This window comes from Falco rusticolus, chromosome 8 (genome assembly GCF_015220075.1).
Source record: "Falco rusticolus isolate bFalRus1 chromosome 8, bFalRus1.pri, whole genome shotgun sequence".
Classification (NCBI taxonomy): Eukaryota; Metazoa; Chordata; class Aves; order Falconiformes; family Falconidae; genus Falco; species Falco rusticolus.
In genome coordinates this window covers 59679146-59692466 of record NC_051194.1, presented here as the reverse complement: position 1 = coordinate 59692466, position 13321 = coordinate 59679146, and the positions used below count along the sequence as shown (strand labels likewise).

At 49.9% G+C, this 13321-nt stretch overlaps 1 protein-coding gene across 4 annotated transcripts in view; it reads left to right on the top strand.

The window, feature by feature from the left end:
• Nucleotides 1–945: 945 nt before the first annotated feature.
• Nucleotides 946–13321, top strand: part of ADARB1 (adenosine deaminase RNA specific B1) — an 86133-nt gene continuing 73757 nt past the window's right edge. The window contains exon 1 of one of the 4 annotated variants that reach the window (XM_037397884.1): nucleotides 946–1015. The gene's annotated coding sequence lies outside the window, so the exon portion shown is untranslated. Of the gene's footprint in view, nucleotides 1016–3635; nucleotides 3796–13321 lie in introns of those variants that run through there. The other 3 variants (XM_037397886.1, XM_037397887.1, XM_037397885.1) reach the window with 3 other exon arrangements.

Here is a 13321-nt window from a genome sequence, read left to right as displayed (position 1 = left end):
ACTTTAAGACTTAAACCTGTATTTTGGTTTCTGCTTTCCTTAAAGCATTGTTTTGGGCATCTCACTCGCAGCCATCCCCATGCGCTCAGTGGAAGGCAGCTTTATCCCTGTAGGCTGCCCAGGCTGTGTGGGGGATGCTGGGTGGCCCCAGCCTGGCCAAGGAGTCACCCCCAGCACTGACCCCTGTGGAGGCTGGTCCTGTCAGCCGTCACGCTGCACAGGGCGATGCGGGCACCCAGCACAGCACACTGTGCAGAACCAGCTGGGCCACCCTGCTGTCCCCTACCTGCTGAGGCCTGGCACGGGGCTTGGCTGGGCAGCAGCGGGCCTGGTTTAGCCCTGCTGGCCTGGCCCACGACCACCCGCCGGCAGGGCACCGGTGGGGCACGGGCTGGGCCGGTGAAGGCAGCACCGTGCTGGGGGACAGACAGGCACCCTGGGCTCACAGGGGGGCGGCGTATCCCGAGGCCTCGGCGCGGGGCCTGGCCTGGCCCCCGGGCCCTGGCCGTGGCCCACCTCCTGCCCCTGCCCCAGGCCACGCCCCCACCCGGCGCTAGCCACGCCCCTCACTCCCACCCCGCCCCTGCCCGCTCTGCGCCACCGGGCCCCTCTCGCCCCGCCTCCCGCCGCGCTTGCCCAATCAGCGCCGGCTCCCCAAGCCGCCGGCCCCGCCCCGCTCCGCCTGCCGTCCACCGGTGTTAGCGCGCGCGCCCGCCGGGGCCCGCGCCCGTTCCCCGCCCGCGCCCGCGCCCGGGGCCCGCCAATGGGAACGGCGGCGCTGCCCCCGGGCCCCGCCCCGCGCGGGGCTCGCGCCGCTGGCGGGCCAGGCGCGGCCTGCACGTCGGCGGGGACGCGCGCGGCCGGTCGCCCCGGTCGCGCGCAGGCGCGCACGGGAGCCGGTGTCGGCGGCGGCGGCGGCGGCAGCGGGGGCCGCCGCTCGGCTCGGCCGGAGCTGCGGATGGCGGAACGGCGGCGGCGGCGGCGGGGCCCGGGCAGCGGCGCGGCGCCGGGAGAGGTGAGGTTCGGGTGCGGCGGCGGGAGCGCCCCGCGGGACCTGTCCAGGTCCTGACGAGGCGGCAGGTGCCGGTGGCGGCGGGCCCGGCCGCCCCGCACCTGTTGAGCGCGGCGCGGCGGGTCGGGGCGGGGGTACCGGCCGGCGGCGTGGCGGGGCGCAGTGCGGCGCGGGGCCCGGCCGTGCCCGGCGGCGGGGCGGGGGCGGGCTCCCGGGCGGTCTTACCCGGCCAGGGGCCGCGGCGCCGGCGAAGCCATTTTGAGGGGGTGGCGGCGCGGCGGGAAGTTTGGCCCCGGTCGCCCGCCCCGGGGGAGCCACCCGGCGGGGCTCGGCCGCCGAGCCTGGCGCCTTCTCCTGCCTCCCGGGGACGCGGTAGCTGCGGGGACCGGGGTACCTGCTCTGCCCGGTGCCGTGCCGTCGCGGAGCCCGCCGCTGGCGGGGAATGTGAGCGCGGCGGTGGCCTGGCCGCCCTCCCCTCCCGTTCCCCCGGCTGCCGCCCGGCCGCCCGGGACCGCCGTGCCCCCTCCGGAGCAGCCGGGGCTGCCCCCCCCACCGGCACCCGCTGCCCGCCCTCTGCAGCGGGGAGGGCGGGCGCGTCCTTGCGAGAGGAGCTCGGGCGTGAAATGCGGGCTCGCCCCGCAGCGCCTCTCCCCTGGCTGGTCCAGGCACCCTGGCAGCCCTTCTTTTTGTCGTGCCATCTGTTGCTTCGCCCCTGGCGGGTTGGGGTTTCGGTGTTCCTCCGGGATTTGGTTGGGTTTAGGCTGTGCCGGAGCAAAACTGCAGTTACAATATCGTGAAAAGTCTGGTTTGCTTAAAAAAACGTTCACGCACGTTTTTAGAAATTGAGACGCAGTGGGTTCCCCCCCAAAGGGCGTCTGGCTTGGCCGGTGGCTGAGGGGCAGCTGCGGGCCGGATCGAGCCTGGCTTTCTGCCCGTGTCCGTCACCCCGTGGCTCAGAACTCGGGGTGCAGGAGCGCTGGTGGCGCGTGGCTGGAGGGGAGCCTGCGAAGCAGTCGGGACTTCAGGCTCAGCCTGGTGAAACCACAAAATAGATCGATGAGCAGCGTAGCCAACGGCAGCCACGCGGGTCCTTGGAACCATGCTCAGCCTGGGCTTCTACGCAGATAACACAGCCGTGTGCGGGAGCTGACCTCCTCTTTCCTTCCCATCTCCGGTAGGTTCTTCCCAAGCAGCAGCAAACCCTAGTTGATGTTTCTGCTTCACGCCCTATTGGACATCAGTCCTGGGGCTCTCAACATGGTGCTGCTGCTCAGGGGCTTTCACCACTGTTCGCTGCACGTTTATTCCTCAGGGAATCTCTTTTGGTGGCAAATTAAAACTTCCTGGTTTTTTTTAGCATGAACAAAATTGCGGTCTCGTGTTTTTTTTAATTTTGTTTCTTTTCGGTGTGATGATGCGGTGATGAGCTCGCCCTGACTGTTAGACTGGTACGGACATGCTGCTTGCTCTGTGAGTTAGCTGTCACCGCCGCGCAGCGAAGTCATAGCATCGTTCTCCGAGCTGTTATGCTGGAGAGTGGCAGCAGGCCAACCTACGGAGCACAGAAGTTTAGAATAATTAGTGATGGAATACCCTTTAAAAATAATTGTTTGGGTTTATCTAGCACTCAATTGTAGCGATATCTACCTCTAAAAATAGGCAGGCCTCCTGTGTAATGAATCTCGTAGTATAAACAGTCATGTCTTGAATAACTGTTGTTACTGTTAGGATGTCCAAGATGCTTTTGGGGGTTGTGCCAAATCCTCTGTCTGTTTAATTTTTTCTTTTTTTTTTTTTTTTCTGCAGCGAATAATGTGGTTCTTGGCCCTTACAGCGTGTAGTTGTGTGATGACCAGAGGAACAGCTCAGTAACCCTTGCCATTTGGGGCCGGCACAGCGGGACAGAAATCTTCCTGCCATTCCTGGCAGCCCAAGGTTGAGAAGTTCTCTCTTTTCCATGAAATTCATGCTCTGTAGGCTGCCATGTTCACAGAAATGTGGCCAGCAGTTAGCTTTGACAGGTGACTGTGACAGGTGACTTTTGTTTTGTGGCACTGTCCTCAAGTTAAGTCAGCGCAGAGCTCTGTCAGCTAGCACCCATCTGTGCTGGTAAGTCCATGGTTTTTGTGCGATGAGGAGAGAGCAGCTCAGGTGTGATCGTGGTTGCGCTGCTTGCACTGGTGTGCTCACCCCATGCTCTTTGTGACAGCGCTCAGCTTCGCAAGGCTGGCCTCCCGGGATGCCCTCCCAAGTTTGTCAAAGCACAGCTGCATGAACGCACAATTCTTGCTTTCATTAATTAAGAAAAAGGATTGTGCGAGGATTTTTCTCACGTTTTGCAGTACGGTTTATCAGAGCGTAACAGATGAGCTGTGGCCCTAACCCCTCATGCACACGTGCTTTTTAATGTTTCTTTTCAGCAGCCAGCGTGCTGGCTGAGGGTTCTCTGGTGTGGCTTGTGGGCAGAAGCGCTGGCTCCTCAGCTCACGGGAGAGCAGCTCAGCTTTTTCAGCAAGAGGAGAAATTGCTTTATGAAGACTTGTTTACTTGAGAAGGTACCATAGAGGACGTTGCGCTTAGTGTTTGAAGTGGGAGGTGTCTGATAGCTCTGCTTACGCTGCGCTTGCAGACCACCTCAGGCTTTTTTATATTTGCCCCTGGCTTATTCAGATTTGTCTGCTCTGATGAGAGTTTAGTGCCCTTTTGTGGGCTGTGTGTGGTTCGGGAATGGAAATGCAGTGCCGTAAGCCTTCAGCAACAGGCCTCTTGCTTGCTGTGAGCACGTAAGTCTTCTAGAGTACTTCTGTCTTGTTTATTATAAGCAAGTGGGACTTTTTTCTCTTTTAAAAGCGAACTGTGTTTTGACTTAAGTGAATAAAACGTTCTAAATGGCTGGGCTTATTGGCTCAGGCAGGACATGATCGCAGTTTGGCACTGCAGCCGGGTCAGGCTGTGCTGCTCTCCAGCCAACTCATCTCTGTGCTTGGCATGCCCTGCACTGGTGCCTTCGGTTGTTCAGTCAGCTGGTCACGCAGATCCTGTGTGGGAATGAGGGGTTCCTGTTGAAGGGGGCGATGGCAACCACTCCTGTCGGAGAGCTGCCAGACAGACCAGAAATATATTGTGCCCTCTAAGCAACTCAATATTGGTGGTTTTTTGGTTCGAATCTGTGAATTGAAGAACTTTTGGGGGTGGCAGGGGTGCGTGTGTCCCCATGAGGAGCGTTTCAGCAGCTGCAGGAGCTCTATGGGTATGTTAGTGCTTCTCTGTGCCAGGAGGGTTTTAGGCGAGGCTGAAGTAGGCTCTCTCCAGGTGGTAGCAATGAGTGTGGCCTGCCAGGTTGATGGCCCCTGCATTTGAGCTCAGTTTGGCTGGTGCAGGACCCTGACACATTAGGTGAGGGTCTTTTCTTGAATGTCTAAGGAGTGGTCTGATGAAGAGAGATGCATAGCGCTTGCTGTTTTCTGCAACTACTGAAACCGGTGAGTGCTTGGCACCTTTGAAACTCGGGCCATCCAGCTGCCATTCTATGGATTTCAGTTTAAGTACCAAAGATTAAAACTGTGGTTTTGGATTGTATTTATCAGTAGAAGCTGTTATTTATGTATCTTGGTTTTAAAGGAAATACCTTTATACTATAAAATGTTGTGTGACAAAAAAAAAAAAAAAAAAAAAAAGCTTGGCAAGTTGATTATGTAAGCAAATGAAATGAAATGACATTTTAAAGTGAGTTTCTTTCCTGTTTGTATACAGTGTGACTGGTTTTTGCTTCTTCCTACCACGTAACAACACAGTGCATTTTTTCAGTCCTTTTAGTGACTATTTTTTGTGTGGTAGGTATGAGAAATGTTTGGTTTTGCAGTTTGAATCATTGAAGAGGCCATCAGCAAGCTGTAGGTGCTGGCAGGAGCCAGCTGTGAGTATCAGGGTTTGTAGCTGACTAAAGCAGCAGCACATCTGTACATTTTAAAAAAAATAATAAAAAAAATAAAGAAGAAAGCCACATAACTGATATTACTCTGGGAGTTGAGCTTGTCTGAGTGATGTTCCCGACAGCCGTCCTCTCAAGGATATCTGGTTGCAGTGGGAATTGGGATCTTTTTACGTTCTCTGCCTCCAGGTCAGCCGCGGCATTTGTCCGTCCCTGTGCAAAGGGAATTCATCGCCTCCACAGAAGCTGGGCGGGTTACCTTGAGCCTCCTTTCCCAGCGGGGAGCGTGGGGCTGAGTCAGTGCTGGCTGCCGAGGACTGTGACTCAGTGCTGTCCCCTTGGATGCACGTCCAGCCCGCTGCCAGCAGAGCCAGGGAATAACCCAATTACAGAAGTGTCCTCTGTGGGTATGTGCTGGCTAGAGGGGTCTGGGAATGTCGGGCTGCTTTTGGTAATTATGTGCGTGTTGGTGGAAGCTGGTCATTACTGAGTTTTTTAGATGTGATACTGAGCATCTTTGGAAGTGCCAGGGAGCTCAGAGGCCAGAAGCTTCTTCCCTTTGTGCTTGATAGCATGGTGTTATGGTTTTATGTCTTTGTGGGTTGTGTTAGTTTTTTAATTGTATTTTAATTTATTTAATGTAATTTTTTTTCTGTTTATATGTTTGAAGAAGAATGGTGCAGTTTTCCTTGGGGAGAAATTTTTTCCCTGATGCTGTAGGGTTAGCTCTCTTTGTGTTTCTGTTTCTTAAAGTGAGGATGCTGTCCGTGCTTTTAAATCAGGATTGCCTCATGAACAAGTGATTTGTCGGGAACTCCTGCTATGTCCTTGTGTTTTTGAGATTGGTTTCCTATTGCATAAGCATCACGCTGTCAGTACCCCTGAATGAAGTTGGTCACCATGTTGAAAAGTCCCATCAAGTTTGGCAAGAGGGTAGAGATGTCACAGGTAAGTGCCGAGAAGTTGTGTGAGAAGTCTGCATGAGGGAAGTTCTCAGGTTAGTGCTCAGCTGGAAGAAAAGCTGTTGGCTGAGTGCAAATATATTATTAGACATCAGAAGATCTTTGTGGTAGGGAGACAAACAGGAAATCAAGTTTCATAAGTAGTTCCTGTAGAAGCTGAGTATCCTTATTTTCCTTTGTGAAAGTGGCAAGGAGTAGTCTGATGAGCAATCTTGCATTGTTATAGGTGACAGAAGAAAACAAAAGGGTTTGGGTACCATCCTTCACCCTGCCCCTTGGGAGATGAGTGAAGATTTTAAAATTTCACTGTAAAGGCTCTTGCAGGTGCCTGGGATAATGTCCTTTTGTAGGTGCCACATAAACAGTGAGGCCAGGATTTTTCTGTGCGGAGTGGTTTTGGCAGAGATGCAAAAGGAAGATCTTCTCAGGGGATTGAAGAGCATCACCTTTTTCCTGTTTGCACCAGTACAAACTTAAGATATTTGTACTGATGGTCTTGGCCGTTTCGGTTTCTAAGGCTTTTCGGTTTTGAGGCATACTGAAACAGGAAAATATTTTTTGCTTGTTTTAATTTTTTTTTTTACTTTAAAGAGGTTCTAACATCATGTAGCTCTTGAACCCATATCTTGACTCTTGTAGGTAAGATGCCGACTATCCTGAGTATTCGCATTCAGAGGAAAACGTGGGAAGAATATACCGTATTTTGAAGTTAAAGGAAAGTAGAAATATTCCTCATTTGGTGATGAGTTTGTTGCTGGATTTCAGGGTGTACTCTCTCATTGCCTTGCTGTCTGTTGCTTTTGTTATTATAATACTTTAAGTTGCATAAACAATTTTGCGATGGGCCTTTGGTAATATTAGGATTGAGAACTATACCGATGCCAATTTATCATCATTCCAAACTCTACATGTGCTAGGACTCTTAATTTCCCAGTGGCTCTCCCTCCTCCTTTCTGCTATTAATTTTGTCATTTCAGCTCTGGGAAGAGATGCATTGTTTAAAATTTGATCAAAAAGAGAACAAGCAACTATGGAAAGCATTAGTTTCTTTCATTTGTCAGACATAGCATGTGAAAATGAAGTTTTTACATAGGGAATGTGCGGCAGCCTCAACTAGGAGTATTTTTTCCCTGTTTAATCTGTTTAAGTTTTGAGATTTGCAGAGACAATTAGTACCTGCCTCTTGTATTCTAAAGAGCTTCTACTGAAAGCATTCAGTGTGTCTGAAATGAGGTTAATTTTTATTTAGGTTGAAATACTCAGCTGCCCATCTTTATGAAAAAAATTAGTCTTTAAGTTTAAACTTTCACAGCCTTTTTCCTTGCTTAATTATACTTTAATATTTGGGCACAGTCTTCTGGGAAGGTATTAGAGGGGAAAAAATATCTTTGACTTCTTTCTTTAGATGGAGATTCAATAAATCTTTGTTTACAAAGCCCATGCTGAATCAACATGAGTTTTTATTTTTCACCTGAAATAGTGAACACAGGTACTGAGTACTTAATAAGAAAAATAAAAAAGGTTTTATATGACTCCCAGTAAGAGCACAGTAGGATCTTTAATTCAACAGCATGATTAGCCCTGTGTTTTCATTAATGAAGTTTGCACAAGTGTGCAGATTAGCTGGAAAATAAACATGGGCAGCCCTAGCAGAAGGCTCCAGCTAGGGATAATATAAATGCCAAGGTACAGACCATAAAACAGCAGATTTGTGGAGCAGAAATTACCAGGGACTTGTGACAGTATTGAAGGAAAGTATCTCTGCAGGCTTGTTCTGGTCTTGCAGCAGTTGCCAAAGGAAGAGTATAGCCCTTGAGATGATGGAGCCTTGGTATGGTCCACCCTGGATGCTTTTAGGAAGATAGGAAGGAAAAAATGTATACTGATCAAACCCAGACTAAGGTAACACATTTCAATGCTGCTTTTGTCCTTAGACTTACCATGTTTTTCACAGCTAAAAGATAGAGGATCACTACTGATAAATCTGAGTCTCTGAAAAACAAGAAGAATGAACAAAAACCAGTAGCTGAACTGTGCTTTGTGAGAAACTTGTAATAAAGCTAGCTTCATGGGGGAACTGGGTTTATATCCTTCCCCTGCTGACCAAGTTTTAGAGCTTGCACGTGACACACACAAGTAGCTCACGTTGGGAGACCAAAGGAGGAGGACATAACTTCTTTTCTGTCAGGTACTTACTCACTTTTAAAATCCTGATAGCTTTTGGTCAAGCTTACACCACGGAAAGAACTTTTTAGCATGTGTGTTTTATGCATTTTCCATGCTACGGAAACTAGCAAGGGGTTTTATGTAGGGAGAGGTCTGAGAAATGACAGCTTCTGAATCTGTATGAGAAATAGCATTTTCTCACTTAAATTTTGGTAGTTTTGGTAGCTGAAACTTGCAATCTGATTGAATGTCCCCTTTTGGATGCTGACTCCATGCAGGCCCTGTTGGACCCTCCCCTTGGACCTGTTGCCTGTGTAGTCTGCACAAAGTCTGGGTGCTGTTTCAAAGGTGTGCAGCCGCAGGCAACTGACTTAAGGTCACATTCCACGTTAAACGAGGGTCTTTTCCAGCTAGGCTAAAACATGTTCCCTTTTTTGTTCCCACCCAAGCTTTTCAAGGCAGCCTCATGGCATGACACGTCCATTTTCTCAGCAGCGTTGGCTTTGATGTCTTCTCTGGAGCTGCTGGCCCTCTCTTGGTTAGAAGCACTCTTAATAGCCAGCGAAGCTATCGTTCAAGTGCTGAGGGCAGATGTGCTTTCCTGGGATCTAATGTGTATTATACAGACATTCTTGTAGTTGTATTTGTACAGATGCTTTTTGTCTCATGCCGCTTACCAGCACCAAGCGGTATTCTGCAGTTTGATATTGTGTGATACTGTGTTTTGATAACAAAGCAGAGCTGGAAATTAATGCTTAATTCAAACCAGTGATCCTGGCAGTCGTGTGTTGGGTGTGTACACTAGCATTTTATTTTGCATCAGGCTCCTGCTTGTCTCCACCTCTGTGCTTCGGCTTGCGTGGAGGAGCGAGGTGGGAGTGTGTGCCCAGGCTCCCTTCAGAGGATGGCAAGCACAGGGCTGAGCTACAGGGAGATGTCTGCTGCCTGTGAGTTTGCAACTGGATTGTGGCTCAGTTGCTAATGAGTGTTCAGACTTGGATTAATCAGAAGCTAAATCGGGACCCTTCGCTGAGTTAGCAGCTCTTAAGATCGTGAAACAGGAAAATGCAGCTGACTTGAGCGAAAGCGTGCCTGAGCTCTTGGCAAAGTACAGGCAAAGGAGCAAAGTCTCCCACAGACAAAAGCACTTTGAAGAAAGTGCAGAAAATCCTTTAACTCCCTAGCCTACCTTACATGCTTGGACCAGTGGGAGCTCGAGCCCAGTAGCCTCCCCGCTATTTCCTGAGGTCTGTCAGTCTGTCCGTCACAGTGAAGCCCGCAAATTCCCTACACACACCCCATGTCTTTGAACCTCTTTGCCAAAATCTGAGGAGTTACGTTAAACCCAGCTCTGCTGTTTTCCATGATAACAAGTTGGAAATGCTTCCCATCTGTGCAAAGGGCGCATTAGTCTGAAAGTCTTTAGGTAGTTTATCCCTGTTTGATGCTTTTATATCAAAGTTGATTTCTGTAGACCTCAGTGCTGATGAATGTGGATAATGAGGGATAGCAAGTACTACCGTGGCTGTGGCTTGTTGTTTGGTTTTGGTTTTTTTTTTTTTGTGTTGCAGCCTAGTTTCTCTTCTCTTATCCCCTGAAAGCTATTCTTAGTAAGTGGTTGTTGGTTTTTTTTGAATTACGTGAGTGAATAATCAGTATTTCATTCACTGTCCTTACATATGCTTAAATATAGTATTAACATAATCTTCTTATATGCTTTTCCTGCTGCTGCTCCTGAGTTCATGAAGGAACCAGGTTCACTAGTAACAAGATGTATGAATGAACATGCCTGGAAGTAAAATATTTCTTTTGGGCTTTGTCTTGTATTTATTGCCAGCATGATAATTTCTTTGTATTTTTGGAAGATGGCGTCATTCTTCATGCATATAAGTTCTTGTACCATGCCGTCCCCATTTTTTTTATTTTGTGCTGTCAAGAGTAATTTTTCTGTGTAGAAATTCCTTAGTCTGTGAAAAGGGGCGGGGGGGGGGGGAGGCAGGGGGGTGTCCTGCTTTGAGAGTAAAACGACAGTCTGGTGGCAAGCTTCCTATTCTCCCTTTTAGGCCGCTTGGTCGACTTGAAAAGACCAGGGGGGTGATTGACACCTGTCAGTCTCTTCGTGCCGGGGCTGTGCACGGCTCCCCTGGGGTGTGAAGCCGCGCTGAGGCGGGGGGCGAGGGAGCGCGGCGGGAAGGCAGGCCCGCAGCCCGCTCCCCTCACGGCCGTGGGCGGCTGTGGGTGCCCGCGCCCGCCGGGCTGGCGGGAAGGAGGGAGCTCTCCGTGGTGCCGAGCGGGGCCGAGCGCTGCGCGCCGCGGGCTGGCCGTTCCTTCCCCGAAGCGCGGGCGGTCGTGCGGCCCCTGAAGGAAGCGGGTCACCTGCAGAGAGGCTCGGCCCGCCCTGCTGGTTTTGGTGTGTTCTAGCGTTGGCTCTGCCGCACGGGAGCAGATCTGGTGCCCTGCTTTGGACGTAGGTTGCCAAAGGTACCAGGTTTGGACCTGGTCTGCCAAAGGTACGAAGCCCGTGTGGTGGCTGTGTTCAGCAGATCTGCTCGCTGCAGTGCTGACAGCATCAGCACGCTAGGAATATGAACTTTGAACGTTAGGCCATGGTCACGAATCCTGGAGATGGAGTAAATGTAATATAACATAAATAAATATAGCTAGTGTTCCTTTAACTCTGTATGTTTTTTCGCAGACGCCCTCCTTCTCCCGTCACTGCGTTTCACATCATGGCAGCTGGCTTTTTCTTGTAGCCCAGGTAATACTCAACACTGTTCGGCAGTATTTCCAACTCTGCTGTTCATCTCCCATTTCCTTTGGCCTCCTCGTGCGTTTTTCTTAGGCAAAACTGCCTGCTTTTCGTGTTGGGTTCAGTCTGGTTCAGCAGTTAGCGGGGGAGATCTCAGTCGAAGGTGAGCCATGACACTCCTGAGGCGGGTTTTGCCAGCCCAGTTGTGAACACACGCGACTTCTCTCAGCATCAGTGGTGTCCTTGCTGGCTCTTTCAGCATAAGCCTACTTCAAGTTCAGAGTTGTCCTTTGTCCTGCTTTCCATCTGTTCTTCCCTCGGCAGGACCTTCAAGAGGCTTACTTTAAAAGAAAGTTGGCTTTCCAGTCTTAAGCAAGCTTCCCTAACAGCTGCAGGAACATTTTCTAAGTAGCTGCTCTTGATTACTTTAAGTGAATGTGGAAGAGACTAGAAACACAACATTTGATTCTTGCAATAAAAGCTCCATTGAGGAATATGGCTATCGACTGTTACTCTCTTGCCAGAGTGTCACCTGATCTATAGGACAGCTTGGATGAAGCAGGCTGTTTTGAATCCTAAAGAAAAAAAAAAGCCAATATTTTGAAGGTCATAGCTTTTGTAGAACGGTGGTAGAAAGTAGGGAAAGGAATTTTTCTCCTGATAGCTTTCAGTGCAGCATAGTTCCTCAACGTTAGCCAAGGTTTTGGCTTTGGTATTTGTGCTTCTTCCTGGATTGCATACCTTGCTGCCTTCTAGTGGTTTCTTGCCTAGGTTCGGTACGTTGCTGTACTCTCAATGGGACATAAATTGTGAAACGAGCATATTACCCAGGACAGGATAGTCCCCTTGCCTGGGAAGAGGTAAGAAGCACTAACACTGTCCATTTAGCTGCAGGTTTGCTCTGATCAGGAGACCCAAAAGAACAACTAGACAGTGGACTGTTCTGATAAAAAGTGAGTGAATTGTTTAAAATTTAATATTGCGCTGCCACTGTAAAGTATTTGCTACTCTTGCTGTTGACCTGTAACTATCATCTTGTGTAAGTCTTAACTATACCCATAACCAGCTCTTTGCTTGTAGAGTGTAGCCCGGGGAAGGGTGATGATGATGGTTCTGAGACCTGTATAGGTCTTTCTGATGTGGAGGTGTGGTGGCTGTCCTGTGAAACAGGGAAACAGCATAACCCTCTGAGCGGTCTGAAAACAGCAAACCCCCCTAGATGTCCAGAAATCTAGGAAAGTGAGTATAAAAGTATATTTTTACGTCTACTGGTACTTAAAATGCATACAAACTTCTCTTGCTCCAGCACTTTGCTGGACTTCAGGTGTATTTTGTCCTGGAAGCACTGGTAGTGAATACTACTTCAGTGTGTGCACGGTGGGATAGTTTTGAAAAAGAGACTTTTGGATCTGTTAGGAGGCTGCTGGCATCCTTATTGGAGGTTTTCATCTCAGAGCTAAACTCAAGGTTTCTTGTGCCGTGCATGTTCACACTGCTTAGGTTATTCTTCAGAGAACAGCTAACTCGCTGTATTTATGAATCAGTAGCTTCTTTACTTCACAGAAAATGTTTGGGGTATATGCATACATATGAAATACATGCATATGTATATTTTTTTATATTCAATACTTTGTCCAGAATAAAAATTTCAGTCTAAAAATAATTCAGATACAGGAAAAGGTCACTAAAGTAGGTGCATAATCTAAATTCCAGTCAATAACATGGTTTCTTCAAAAATGAACTGATGTTCCCTTTGCTTCGGTGGCTGAGATTGCTTAGGTAGTCTTGATTGCATTAAATGGCTCTTTCACTCTGCAGCTCTGTTGTAGTGAACCTGAAGCAAGTTTTATGTCTTGAGTTATTTGCTCCCCTTTGTTGGTGTGCCAAGGGGAACGGGGAATTTCCACCCCGTTGCAGGTGCAGATACAGCACAGTCTGTACAGAAGCAGTGCTTGTCCCTCTGTTAATCTCTTGCTGTTTTAAAATTCTTTGGGACCTATGATGGGGTAAATCCTTAGACCTCATGTGCGTGTTGATGGATGTGTGGGAAGCGGCAGAGATGGAGGAGGGATGTGGTGGCAGTACAGGTGTGTGTGTGCCCTGTAAGGCTGTGAGGTGGGGAGGATGGCAGTCACATCCCGTACCACAGCAGGCAGCTTGCATGGCATCGCAGTGCTGTGGTTTTGGCTGGAGTGGAAATGCAACCAAAAAGGGGGAAAAGGAGATATGGCTCTGGTTTCCAGCAGAATCACAGGGAGGTGTCCCTTGTCCCCAGGTGAAGGCTGGCTTCCCTCAGCTTTTCCATCTTTCCTTCCATGGGCAGCAGTAGACGGGGCTTGGGGCTAGCTGGCAGCTGGGTGCCACTCAGCTGCTGCCCTCCCACAGCAGATGTGGGAGGCTGGCAGCTCTCTCCTCCTCTTGGGGCCACCTGGAAATGCTTTCTGAAAGGCTAAAGAAAAACGAATGTGCTTGCAGCTAGGCCAGTGTAGTGCTTGCTCTTC